General features: G+C 42.3%; 1 protein-coding gene and 1 pseudogene across 1 annotated transcript in view; one reads left to right on the top strand and one right to left on the bottom strand.

The window, feature by feature from the left end:
* Positions 1 to 14,628, bottom strand: part of LRP12 (LDL receptor related protein 12) — a 73,850-nt gene that overhangs the window by 39,458 nt on the left and 19,764 nt on the right. The window lies entirely within an intron of this gene.
* Positions 1,720 to 2,360, top strand: LOC142448477 (large ribosomal subunit protein eL19-like; annotated as a pseudogene).

The raw sequence follows: 14,628 nt of genomic DNA, 5'->3' as shown, positions 1-14,628 counted from the left end.
TAACCAAAAAGGTGGTAGTTCAAAGCTATCCAGAGGCTTACTGTCAGACAGGTCTGGCTTTGAAAAATGCTGTGGTGCAGTGAATGCTTGACAAGGCTCTTCTAGCCACAGTCACTGTAACTTTAACCAAAGACTGATGAGACCATGCAAACAGAGTGCATGCAAACTTAATGCAGGACCTGCACAGGTTTGCCATCCCATTAGGATACACATGCACCATCTCAGGAGAAGGAAGGAGGGTGGGGCTTACTACCATTAAGAAGAGCCAGGAATGGAGTGCGTCATTTGGACCTCAAGATCCTTGCAAGCTGAACTTGCTTGGTCCAGAAAACCAAAGCTGTGAGAGCAGGGAGCAGTATCAGCAGAAGTAACAGTGAAAGCATGAGACAGAGCTGTGTGGAGCAAGAAAGCGGAGTGCCTTGGGACTGGAAGCTAACTGCTGGAGTGGGGGGCCTCCAAGCACTGAATCAGGGAGGTAAGTTTGTTGACCCAGAGCTAGAGATGAGTATCCTAGGGCTAAGGCTTACAGCAAAGTGAAGTGCCCTTTGGGCATTTGCTGGCAGCACTGAAGGAGCTTTGCCAACTGCGCAAGCCCAACAGAGGCCAAGGGGCTAAGTGGCAGAGGGGTTGAGGGCCACCAAGAGCCAGAGCCATGTCTTGGGTGCATAAACTGGCTCAGAAGCTGTATCGGATCTCCTCTGGCGTCCCTACTGACATGATGTAGAGGTAAGGCATGCCTCCACTCTCCATCTTTCTTTACTTGTTTGATATCAACCCCTCTCTGCTGGGTTTGTAATCCATTGCAATGACCACACGAAACTCAGACAAATTTCACAATTATAGGAGCTTATTAGGGAAGTTAATAGTTCATTACAAGTCAGGATCAGCAACACTTCTCCTCCTCAGCCTGTAGCCAAGTCGTCAGACTTTCAGCCTGTGGTCCTTGGTTTCTGCCTCTCTGGACCAGGAAGCCTGCTTGTCAGTCTGTCTCAGTCACAGCCCCACTTCTCTGTTCTGTCTCATGGTTTCCTTGCCTCTGCCACTGATTTCAGCTGGACTCTTTTGCTCTGTCACATAGTCTCTGTTTCACAGTCTTCAGTGACTGGACTTGGTCTTTGCCACTTCACATAGATCTGGACCATGCTCCTCTTCTGGAGATCCTGAGTATTGTGTCCACGATGACTCTTACACGCAGAGGAATGACTTTGATGGAGTGATTTTGTTTTCTTTTAGCAGACCATATCCACCAAGGAAACAAAGTGTGGCTTGGTTCACATCCTCTACTAAGGTCAGGATTTAATCCCACCTTAATCCTGTCCGTTAGTGTAGCAGGGAACTCCCCACAAAATGGGTTTACAGTCACAGGCATCGTGTCCAGAATTATAATACATCACACAAGGAATTATAGCTAAATAGATCCTATTAATGGATTATAGTTCATGGACATGGCTAAGAGAGACTATCCTGACTGAAAAGTATATCCTGAGCATTTCTGATTCTCAATTGTACCCTCAGAGGCCCCAAAATTGGGAGTATCATCTATGAGTTTGGTGTGGTACTGTAACGTAGTCAAATGATGCAGGAAGTAGAGCCTTGGGGGAGAGAAGGGTATATCTATATGTTAAAAAATATACTTATCAAGCAACTGTATATACTTTATTTTGACTCTCAAATATTTACAACATTGAATGCTTTCCTTTCGGCGCTGCATCCGCAGCCATGAGTATGCTCAGGCTTCAGACAAGGCTTGCCTCCAGCGTCCTCCACTGTGGCAAGAAGAAAGTCTGGTTGGACTGCAACTAGACCAATGAGATTGCCAATGCCAATTCCCGTCAGCACATCCGGAAACTGATCAAAGATGGCCTTATCATCCGCAAGCCTGTGACCGTCCATTCTCGGGCCCGATGCCGCAAAAACACCCTAGCCCACCGGAAGGGCAGGCATATGGGCACAGGTAAGCGAAAGGGTACTGCCAATGCTCGCATGCCCGAGAAGGTCACGTGGATAAAGATGGATGAGGATCCTGCACTGGCTGCTCGGGGAATACCGGGAGTCAAAGAAGATTGACCGCCATATGTATCACAGCCTGTACCTGAAGGTGAAGGGGAACGAAGCTCCTGGCTGACCAGGCTGAGGAGCGCAGGTCTAAGACCAAGGAAGCACGCAAGCGCCGTGAGGAGCGACTCCAGGCCAAGAAAGAAGAGATGATCCAGACTCTGTCCAAGGAGGAAGAGACCAAGATATAAACTCCCCTCTCTTCTCTGTACATAGTGGCCTTGGCATTTCTATTGATCAGTCACTCGATAAAAGCAAGCCTTATTGGCCTGCCCCTGAAAAAAAAATACTTACAACATTCATGAAACTTTAAATTTGAACCTAACTGAATTTTTCTATGAAATTGAGAAAAAATAACAATGATTTCTGAGTTGCGTTCAATGCAGAGTACTAATGACTTAAGTAAAAACACCCTTAGCTTGAGCATGATAGTGGGGCAGAGGAAAGTAAAAGGAAATAGAGGAAAGAACTAGGTGACAAAGGGTATTTATAGAGGTCCAAAGACTGGAATGTACACACGTAAATATATTTATATATGAGTGTGGGGAAACAGATCTGTGTGCAAATATTTATAAGTTTACTATTAAGGCAGCAGATGGACATTGGGCCTCTACTCAAGCACTTACTAATGCAAGAACACTTTGTTCTATTAAATTGGCATCCCAGGATGCACACCTTCCTGACACGATTGCTAAAGAAAAATGTGTGCATAAGTAAATGTGGTGAAGAAAGCTGACAGTGCCCTGCTATCAACAGATATAGCATCTGGGGTCTTAAAGGGTTGAAGATAAACAAACGGCCATCTAGCTGAGAAGCATCAAAGCCCACATGGAAGAAGCACACCAGCTTGGCTGACCACGAGGTGTAGAAGGGACCAGTTATTAGACATCAAAGAACTAAAAATCACATCAGTGGGTGCCCACCTCCCTGATACAATCACCGAAGACAAACATGTGCATAAGCAAATGTGGGGAAGAAAGCTGATGGTGCCCAGCTATCAAAAGATATAACATCTGGGGTCTTAAAGGCTTGAAGATAAACAAGTGGCCATCTAGCTCAGAAGCAACAAAGCCCACATGGAAGAAACACACCAGCCTGTGTGACCACGAGATGTCGAAGGGATCAGGTATCAAGCATCAAGGAACAAAAAAAATCATATCATTGAAAATGTGGGTGAGTGCTGAGTGGAGACTCAAAGCCCATTGGTAGCCAACCGGACACCCCTTACTGAAGGGTTATGGGGAGGAGATGAACCAGTCAGGATGCATGGGAGCAATGATGAAACATATAACTTTCCTCTAGTTTTTAAATGCTTCCTCCCCTCCACTATTGTGATCCCAATTCTACCTTACAAATCTGGCTAGACCAGAGGATGTACACTGGTACAGATAGGAACCGGAAACACAGAAAATCCAGGACAGATAAACCCTTCAGGATCAGTGGTGAGAGTGGTGATGCCTGGAGAATGGGAGAATGTGGGGTAAAAAGGGGAAACTGATTACAAGAATCTACTTATAGCCTCCTCCCTGGGGGAGGGACAGCAGAGAAGGCAGGGGGAGACGTCAGACAGTGTAATATATGACAAAATAATAATAATTTATGAATGATGAGGGTTCATGAGGTAGGGGGGAATGAGGAGGGAGGGAGAAATGAGCAGCAGACATTAAGGGCTGAAGTAGAAAGCATGTGTTTTGAGAATGATGATGGTAACAAATGTACTTATGTTCTTGACACAATGGATGGATGTATGGATTGTGATAAGAATTGTATGAGTCCCCAATAAAATGATTTTTAAAACCCCCTAGCTTTTAGAAATTCATTAAAAATATATATGGATGAAATGATACATCTAATATTTTCTTCAAAATAATATTGAGGGAGACCTTAATATGACTATCGGTAGGGTAAGTCTGGCCTTGGGTAAATGGTTTTGGGGCAGACGTTAGGTACACAAGTTCATTGTTATCCTATGTGCTTACATAAGTATTCTGGACTCCTGTGACAAAGTTTTCTTTTTTAATGAAAAACAAAAGAACATACAGCTCTGATAACTTACTATGCTAGCCATATGGTACACAACATGAACTGTATTAGCAATCCATGCAAGTGAGTGACATATCCTAAAAATGTGTAGCTGCCTTATGATGAGGTTTTTAAAAATCTTACTCCCTTCAATGTCTTCTCTTCAGCACTGTACTGTAGTATCTTAAGTTTTAAATTATGCAAAATAAAGCCTCTCCTCTAATTTATGACTGTTGTAAATGTCTTTCTATATATTTACAGACAGCACTGTGAGAACCTTATAGATAATTCATGTCAAGCTATGTGAGAAGTAAATGTTAGAGAGCTTGAGACTCAGCCCGAGGGCCTTCACATCCAACCCGACCAGCACTTGCTGTTGCTGCCATTGTTTCAATAGAAACTACTACTCCCTTTTCATTGGTTTTAGATCTAAGGTTTAAAAAATGTTTAAAATTTGCAATTCCTATTAGGAACACGTTGCATGCATGAATGTGCTAAGGGAAAGTCACCGTAAAATGTCGGCTGCATCTGGGGAAGCAGGGCAGGGACACGTTCAAAGCACCTGCTTTCCTGCTTGAAGAGAGGAGGCTGGATGGGCACTGGTTTCTATCTCTGCAACTCCCTCTAGGTTGGCTTTCCTTCAATAAGGGCTTTTGGTAGAAGAACATTATACTTAACCTCCAAATTTGCTTATAATTTATTGAAGAGATTCCTAAGTGTAGGCCTACCCTGTAAGTCAACATGGTGGGACATCATCTTTTATTTGTGAAAAAGATGGATTCATGCATGGGCAGCAAAGCCAGGCAAACACATACTTACATTTTAGTGCCAATGAGGGTATTGTCCACAAGCATTCACATAGTTTGCTAAATAAAAAATATACGTGGCGATACTGGGAGGGTGGAGGGAAGGTGGGGTGGAAAGAGGGAACCGATTACAAGGATCTACGTATAACCCCCTCCCTGGGGGATGAACAACAGAAAAGTGGGTGAAGGGTGACATCAAAGAGTGTAAGACGTGAAAAAATAGTAATAATTTATAAATTATCAAGGGTTCATGAGGGAGGAGAAAGATGAGGAGCTGATATCAAGGGGTCAAACAGAAAGAAAATATTTTGAGAATGATGATGACAACAAATGTACAAATGTGCTTGACTCAATGGATGGATGTATGGATTGTGATAAGAGTAGTATGAGCCCCTAATAAAATGATTAATTTTTAAAAAGGAGTAGAACTGTCCCTTTGGGTTTCTGGGGTTATAAATCTTTATAGGAGCAGAAAGCCTCATCTGTCTCCCTTGGGGCAATAGGTGGCCTCGAACTACTGGCTTTGTAGTTAGCAGCCCAACTGGTAACCTACAGCACCTGGGTATTGTCAAGAGGGGTGGACTGCCTTAAAAAAAGAGAGACTCGTAGGATAAGTAAGCTCAAGAGATAAAAAAAAGCCACGTTCTTGTCACTGAGGTCCATGAATGCTCTTCACTTGATGAGTCTATTCCAACACCCCTTTTACTTTGGAGAGGTTCAGAAAGTATTTTCAAGTCTGGAGTCACACGGTCTACATGTTTCTCCAACATCCTCCACACCAAATGGTCATATCTTATACTTCATTACTTCAAGTGGCAGAGAAAATCAGCTTTTATATTTCAACCATCCCATCTCAAGCATTTGTGCTAGAAAATTTTCTGTAAAAACCTTTAGAGGACCCGCCTGGGCTATCATTTATAGGAATTGGGTTCACATTTGCAAAGTCTAGTTTGCCATATAATGTTCTTCAAATTATTTTAAACTATCCCAAGATTAAACCAATGGGCCTAAATTGCATAGCTACCGAGGCATCGGACCAAGTCCGAAGACCAGGGTGAGGAAACATGGTGGAAGCCACGTCTGATCTTCTCTGGCTACACAAGGGAGGAGAGTCCGACTTCATAACAGCCTAAGACTGACAGCCACAATGCAGAGATCAGCTGTATCTCCACCCCCAAGCCCTACCCCATCCTTCTTTACCCTGTCCGAACATCAAGCATTCCTCCCATGGCACTCCACTTCTCGCTGGGCTTGACGATTTTTGCAATGGCCACACAGAACTCACGGATGATACTCAGGATTACGATGCAACTTGGGAAGGTAACAAAATGGGAAGGATACAGATGCTCTTCTGCAGTGCCTTTTCAAAGTCATGCTGGCAGGCATCTCTCTCTCATCCTTGGCTTTAGGCACACGGGTCTGTCCCTTGGCCTCTGCCTCCCTGAGCTAAGAAGCCTTCCTGCCACTCTGCTCACAGTGCTGGGGCTATGATCGCTGTTGCCTCCATCACTTCAGGGAGGATCTCCCCTTGCTCCGCTGGTGACTCTTCTTTCTTGGTGGTTGGGATTCCTGTCTCTGCTTCTGTGGTAGTTCACTTTTATACCCAGTCAAGCAGCAAAACGGACCAATCCCCTCTAGTAGTGTTTCACATGGTGGGAGTTACAGACATATGGCTTGAAGGGCCATATTAAATAATTAATTATGTCTCACAGGATCTTCTACCACCAAGACTAAAAGACGTACAAGCATCCCTGATAGAAGGTGCCCTTCTGCAGATGCAACCTGGATGTAATGCAGTAGGAGAAAACTAAAGGTACATTTACTTAGTCCCCAAGTATGAAAGCATTTTTTAAAAGATGGGCTGGCAACTGGTATCAAAAGTATCCAGAAAAATACTAAAATCCAATACAGTATATGATAGCATGGTGACAGAGTAGACGTAATGTGCCTCAACATCAAAGTCTCTTGAACATGTTTCTTTTTTCCTGTGTTAAATAAATAACCCAATACTTCTATATACTTAAATACATAGCTCTAAAAAGTCATTCTGTACATATTAATGCTATGTGTTAAAAATAATAATAGCCCTTGTTATCATCGAATACAAAAAGTCAGTTGCTGTCGAATCAGTTCTGACTCATAGACACCCCAGCCCCAGTATGTTTTGGATGAGAACTGTGCTCCACGGGGTTTTTAACAGGTGTGACCTTTGGGAAGCAGAATGTCAGGCTTTTCCTTTGAGTCCTCTGGGTACATTAGCCAGCCCTTCAGCGAGTAACCAAATGTTTAACACTTTGCACAACCCAGCGGCCACTCCCATCTAACATAAACTAAAAATCTCACCTGTGGCCATCAAGGAGCTTCCCGCCCACGCTAACTCCATTTGTTACGGCGTACAACAGAGCTCCATAGGGTTTCTCAAGGCTGGCTAGGATATTAAGACATATCATCTTAAATTCTACAAGCACAACTCTCAAGTAACATGATGATATTTTTTTGATAAAAATAATCCTGGTGTGTGTTGTAATTGTGTGACCTTAAGAAAATTATTTCATTTCTCTGTGGCTTAGTTTTCTATACAATAGTTAAAATTGGATCCCTTCCACAGTCTTGACGTGAAGTTAAATTTATACACACACAGTACTTAGAGCAATGCTGTGAGCTGCAGAAAGCAATTTGGCCTCTTTTCTGGGTCAGAGTTGACTTGCCGTTAGTGAGGTTGTTTTTTGTTTTGTCTTGTTTTCTTAAGTGACAACATCTGAGGCTTTGATTGGGAGCTAACTAGCCCTGGAGGAAACACTTAGTGGCCTGATATTGGTCTGACATTGACCGAAGTCAGGAGACACGATGCAATCTCTCATGGACACCTGAACTGGCTGATCTACAATCCTCAGGTTCAGATATGCTTCCTGAGAACATCTGCTCTTTGGAGAGAGCCGCACATCTTTAGAGGCATGAAAGCTTGTGTTGGGTACCCTCCGTGACGTCACCTGATTTATTTCCTCATTTAGATTCCTTTTAGTTAACAATAATCTGAAGCCATAACATAGTATACACTATGAGATTCTATGAGTCATTCCAGTGAATTAGTAACCCCAGAGTGGTCAAGGTCATAGTGAGGATGCTATGTGAACTCACAAGTTTGCTGCTGGCACCTTAAAGGAGCAGTTGGAAGTCAGTACTGAAATGTATGGCTCAAGGATAAGAAGGGTGGGGTGTCATTTGAACCCCATAAAACCTCAGGGCTGGTGTCTGCCTGTTTGGCATGCTAAAGAATGGTATTCTTCCAACCTGTGGGTTCTGACTTTGCACAGGATACCTGGAGTCAAAGAAGGACTTCGGGGGCGGGGGGTGGTGATGGTCCTGGTTTGAGGACCCAGTCCTTTGAAACTGTAAGCTCTGACCCAGTGTTGGGTGGCTAGTGTTGGAGAATGCCGTTTGGATGCACAAGTGGGAGCATGAGAACAGGATCAATTGCTATACTTTGGGGACTGGATTCATAGTAGTCTTTGCCAAACTATTGGCAAGGAGGTAGGCTTCGACTACTTAATTTCTTACTTAACACAAGTGCCTACCACATTGTTTAATAAAAACATTAGGTATGATTTTTATTATTCTATTTTTATTGAGTTTTAAAAATACTCCAACTTTTTGATCTAGTAATTCTAATTTGATGGCTCAAGAAAAACAATGGGATTTTCGGACAAAAATTAAAAGCAATGCTAATTTTAGCATTACTTATATGGAAAAGCTGCACTCTGCCTCATGTCCTATGTTAGGGAAAGTTTATGAAGATGAAATAATATGGAAAATGCTCATGAAAAGTCAAAATATTATCAATAAAGCCATCATCCAAAGACGTCAATTTCCAGTCATTCACAAATGTTCATTTCATTGCATTACATTTTGACATGTGTTTTTACTGAGCATTTCAATATTTTCTTGAACATGTGGATTTTTATATATTTACTATTTTATTTGTATTTCTTCAACTGTTTGTAAAGTTTTGTTTTAATTTTATTAGCCATCCAATAACTGTTCCCACAAATAGCCTTTTGTCTATATAAATCTTAGACAAAAATGATCTTTTAAGTATTTACTTATGCTATTTAATAGCCTCAAAACAAACCTTCAGGGTAGACAATATAAAATCTTGAATCTTGCCATCTAGAAAATCTCAATTGAGGGCAAAGTAAAATTAATTCAGAAAGCACTAATGATCTGGCATCTCTAGCTGAGCTATCAAGCACCACAAGCAGATGAGTCCCAGTTATGAATTAAACAGAGCAAACCTATCAGGAACTAATCAGCTTGCTTAGAAGCTACATTAATTACTTTAGGAAGGTATGTAGCTAAAATTACAAAGAGGCAGTATAGCGCGATGACTGTAGCCAGGTTATCTGGGTCCAAACCCTAGCTCTTACTATGAATAAATTGTGTCTCTCGAAAACAGGGGTTGGAATCCTAACCCTTATACTTACGGGAATAATTCTATTTAGAAAGAGGGCTTTCTTTGCTGTTTGCTGAGAGCCTTCAAATTGATTCCAACTCATGGTGACCACAGTGTTCAACTACAGAACTGCTCCACACGTCTTCTTCACTGTACTTTTACTAGAAGCAGACTGCCGGGCCCTTCGTTCCACAATGCCACTGGGTCCCTGTAGGTTAGCAGTTAAGTGTGCACCATTTGTACCACCTAAGAAAAGCTCTACCACGTTAGTATTTGTGATTGTACAATTATCTATAGCCACACAAGGAAGTCTTGTTAATTCAACCATTATTCACTTTGATACACTAACCAGGGATGCAAGTAATTAAACTGAAGTATTTTACCAACTTTTTCAATTTAAAACTGATTAGACGTGTAACTAAGAAGCACTGATAATTACTAGTGGTTGTGATGCAAAGTTGTATTGCATTCCTTCCACTGCCCTGTGATGCTTCGTCCATAATTCAACATTCTGCACATAGAATCCTTTAATTTTGTAACTTGACACTTAAATTGAGTTATCCTGAGCACATTCTTTCTTCTTGGTTTTCTAACTCCAGGTCTTTGCATATTTCATTAAAATACTTTGATTTCTCAAGCTGCTCTTTGAAATTTTCCGTTTACCACTTTTACTTTATCATTTCTTCCATTTGCTTTACTCTGCGATCAAGAGCAAGTTTCCATTTCTTCTGCCATCTACTCTGACCTTTTCTGTCTTTTTAATGACTCTGCTTTCTGTATGTTTGATGTTCTTGATATAATTTAACAGCTGGTCAGGCCGTCATTCATCAGAGTTCAATGCATCAAATCCATTCCTGTGATGATCTCAAAATTCAGGTGAGATATACTCAAGGGGAAGAGCCCTGGTGCCTTCCTGGATTATGAGTTTGACACCACTGGCCACTCTGCTGATGAAAGATAAGGCTTTCTGCTCCTCTAAAGACTTACAGTTTTAGAAACCCACACAGACAGTTCTTCTCTCAATATATATACTCAATCTATATGCCAACCAAATAATCAGAGAAGCTGACTACATGAAAAACACAAGGGGATCGACGGTTCCGGGGGACATGGGAGATGGGGTAGCTGGAGGGAAGGAAGTGGGTGTTAACAAACACAGGGACAAGGGAATGAGTGATCCAAAATCAAAGGCGAGGAGAGTGTAGGAAGCCTGGTAGGGCTTGATCAAGGGCAATGTAACCAAGAGGAATTACTGAAACCCAATCCAGTGAGGCTGCAAAAGCAGAGACCTACATTTCATCCTGGATTATTATCTACAGAACATAAGTCTTTCATAGCTTAAGAGTGCTAACTTATTTTATGAAAAGCGGACAGCAGGCCAAATAAAACCAAAAGCCTGTGCACTAGATTCCTAGGCCTGATGCCCTCTTTACAGAAAAAAAAAAAATCACTAAGCAACTCCCGAGCAGTGAAGAATGTATCCCGCAGTCCAGGATAAAGTGTAGGTAGGCATTTGCTTTTGTGGCCCCTGGATTGGTCCAGCAGCCTCGGGGGCCAGTATCACCAATTTTGGGAAACACTGCTGGTGCCTTTCTCTATTCACATCCTAGCCTTCTTGACTTGGGAGATAAAAATTTCTTTTTCAAAGCATCCCACTGTGATATTTCTGTTACAGCAACACTAGACAGCTAAGACAGCTTCTCTGTTCCTCAGAGTCCTTTATCTATGAAGGGAAATGAGAAGTGTATTAAGGCTCATCAGGTTGTTATGAGAAGTGAATGAATATGTGTGTTTATACATACCCTTATGCGCACGCGCGCACACACACACACACACACACACACTCACAGAGCAACTATATCATCACCTGGCACATAGTAACTACTACAGAACTGTTTGCTATTGCTTTAAGAATGGGGCTATACTCTGCCTCCTGTATCCATTATGCCACTACAACATAGTTTGCTGTTCAAATTCTAGACTGTGCTGGGACAATTTCAAAATAAATTATTTCTACTTTAATTAGATAGGTACAAGTTATCAAGATATAATTTTTAAGTGCTTGTGAAACTACCAAAATAATTTATTTTAAAAAAGTAAAATCCACCAGAAGACAGAAAAATATCAATATAGATCATACACACCACGGGGTTTCTAACCTCCTGAGCAGTGTTTCTGCACGTTGAATATGAACTACATCCCCTGCAGAGCTTGCTAAAATGAAGATTCTAATGCACTATTGGAGGTAGGGTCTGAGATTCTGCATTTCTAGTAAGTTTCCAGGTGGTGCCAAGGCACTGGTTCAAGAACAGGACTGTGAATATCCTGGATCTGGAGTCATGTGAAATAATATACAAAATTTCTGTGAATGTACCTATGTGGACATTTTATTTCCTCCCCTGAAGGAAGCCAAGCTCTCAGCACACACACAAGTTAGCAATGGGAGTAACAAACAGCGCAAACATAGGAAGAGTGAGGGAGAGAGATGAGAACGTCCTAAACAGATACAGCGCTGTGTGTGTGTGCGCATGCGCACACACATGCAGGTAAGTAAAAAAGGACTGCTGCTAGTGCTCCAGTTCACACACACACAGGTTTATCCCAGACATACTGTGTTAGCAAACAAGTGATCCGCGGATGGCTGCAGACAAGTCCTCTCGCTACTACACTGTCTCAGTCTCATTCAGGTGCCCTCCAAAAAAAGGTCCAATAAAAAAATGTGTCTTGAGGCGATCGATTCACTGGGCCACTTAAAGTCAAGACATGCAGGTAAGATTTTGGGGGTTTGGGGAGGTCTTAAAGGGGTATAAACCGTCTGTGTGTATATGAATGGAGACCTTCGTAGCAATACTTTGTGACTTATTTGTACCTGAGAACTTGAAATTTTGTATGTAGCTGCACCATCTTTCATGTGTGAAGGCAAAATAAACACATTCAGCTAAGTAGTAGCTTAAAAATACACAGATAATCCATACGTATCTCTGTGTGTGTGTGTGTGTGTGTGTAAGACAGCAAGCAAACATGTACTTACTATTCAAGAACACTTACTTCATTGAAACTTTTTTGAGAGCAATCTGGTGGCTGACTTCAAGAAAAACGATAGCACAGAGAACAAGAAAGATAAGGGAGAAGAAAATTTAAGGAGTCAAAATAAAATAATTGTTAGCATTTTGATGGGGAATGTAAATGCAACTGGCTTGGTAGCTGAAAGGAGCCCTGGTGATGTGGTGGTCCAGCACTTGGAAACCACCGCCACTCTGCAGGACAGAAGTGGTTGCGTATCCGGGCAACGGTGACAGTCTGGAAACTCTCAAGGGCAGCTCTACTCTGTCTGACAGGGAAGCGAGGAGTTGGAATCAATTCAATGGCTGTGGGTTTGGTTTTGGCCAGGTGGCTTGGAGGTACAGTTTCTTTTTTCTTTATTTATTGGGAAACATTTCAGACATGTGCAATTTAGGAAAGATAGTGCAATGAATCCCTATGTCTCATCCTCTAAGCGTCAGTAGTAACATGCTTAAAACAGTTAAAAGGCAATTTTTTAAAAAAGCACACAGAAAATACAGACTAAGATTATATGGTCAAAACTTTATTTCTGAGGCCACTTAGTAAGTTGTGCAGTGAGATTGGATTCCAGACAGTCTGGGATCAAAACTCCCAATCTGAAAGGAAACGGAAATGCTTGGCATATGCTAAGTTGCAGAGAAAGTCAATCAATTAGAAATAGCACAAGTTCAATAGGACTCACCATACAAAGCTTAAATGGAAAATTTAGATAGCTCCAAAACCTATTCACTGAAAATACAAAGCTAACTTTGGTAATGAACACTGGTGAAAATGAAAATTACAGTTCATTTTAAATTTAATGAAAACTAGAAAACACTGATTGTAAGTGTGTGGAATGTGGCCAGAGCACTACTCAGGAAACGGTTGCTGGTGTGGACTCTGCCTCAGACTCTCCCCCACTGGTGGCAGCCCCACGAGTCTCAGACAGGAGCTGTGTTCCACGGGCCACCGGGTGTTCAGTGACTAACTTGTAGAAGTAGATCAATCTGAAGGACTACCATTGGACGTGCCTGGGAGTGGACTCAAACCTCCAACCTCAAAATTAGCAGCCAAGCATGTTAGCCATTTGTGCCATCCGGACCACCGTTTAGAAAATGCTGTGTGCCTTCAAGTTAATCCCAAATCATCCTGACCAAGGGCAGGGCAGGGTCCTCTTTGTGGAAGCAGACCAGCAGGCCTTTTCTCCCAGGCTGGTACATTCAAACTGCCAGTCTTTGGTTAGCACTGAGCACTTGACCATTGAGCCACTAGGGCTCCTTTTTCAGAACACAATTACATAAAATGAACTGGCATTTTGGTTCTAGGTAAGATGAAGTAAACATGTACTTTTTATTAGCTCTTGCAGTATTAAACTCTAAAACAAAGGATATATGGGCAGTTATTTTAGAACTCTGAAAACTCGAAAGATTGGGAAGGGACATCAAAATATGAAGTCCCACCGAGTCGAGTGGTGTGTGTTTAACATTCCGAGCTGAGCTCAGTTCAATCCCGAGTTTGAAAATGACCATTTGGAACACAGTAAGGTACACGAGAAACCAACCCTTTATCTAGTTCTGCTCACGCAGTGCGAAAGGAAACAAGCCCAGCATGGGTAGAGGCATTATCCCAGGGATTTTTGTCTTATTTCTCTCTCCCCTGTGATCAGGGGCCCTAGTAGTAGTGGTTGCTCTTGGGCTGCAAGCCGCATCTAGGCGGTTTGAAGCCACCAGCAGCTCCATGGGGAAAGACTAGACTTTCTATTCTCATCAACAGTTAAAGTCTTGGAGACACACAGGAGTCACTGTGAGTCAGCACTGAGTTTGGTTTTTGTTTTTTTTGGATCATGTTCTAACCCTAGTGTTGTTTCATGGTGGTGGCAGTACGAGCAGTCACGAACTGCAAGTCTCCAGAAGCCAAAAGTCCAAGAGAGCAACATCCTCCCCACTCAGTGGAGTGGCAATTTTTCCTTTTGCCTTGGTCCCAGCAACAAGTGAAAAACTGGGAGCTACTGGGTTATACACCCCAGAAGGGGAAGCAGGTGAGGAGGGGTGTGGCCAGGGAACTGGAAAGTAACATGGTAGAGGATTCCAGGAAAGTGAATTAAGCCTTGGGGGCACTCTGGACAAGCACATTCATAAATCTGACCTAACAGGTAGCTCTCTAGTCAGGTCCAAGTCTGAGAACTAGAGGCTCTTATGAGTAGTACTGGCTTTTAAAACCGACCTAATATTAAAACACATAAAAGTTAAAACA

This window comes from Tenrec ecaudatus, chromosome 5 (genome assembly GCF_050624435.1).
Source record: "Tenrec ecaudatus isolate mTenEca1 chromosome 5, mTenEca1.hap1, whole genome shotgun sequence".
Lineage (NCBI taxonomy): Eukaryota > Metazoa > Chordata > Mammalia > Afrosoricida > Tenrecidae > Tenrec > Tenrec ecaudatus.
This window is presented reverse-complemented; position numbering and strand designations above follow the sequence as displayed.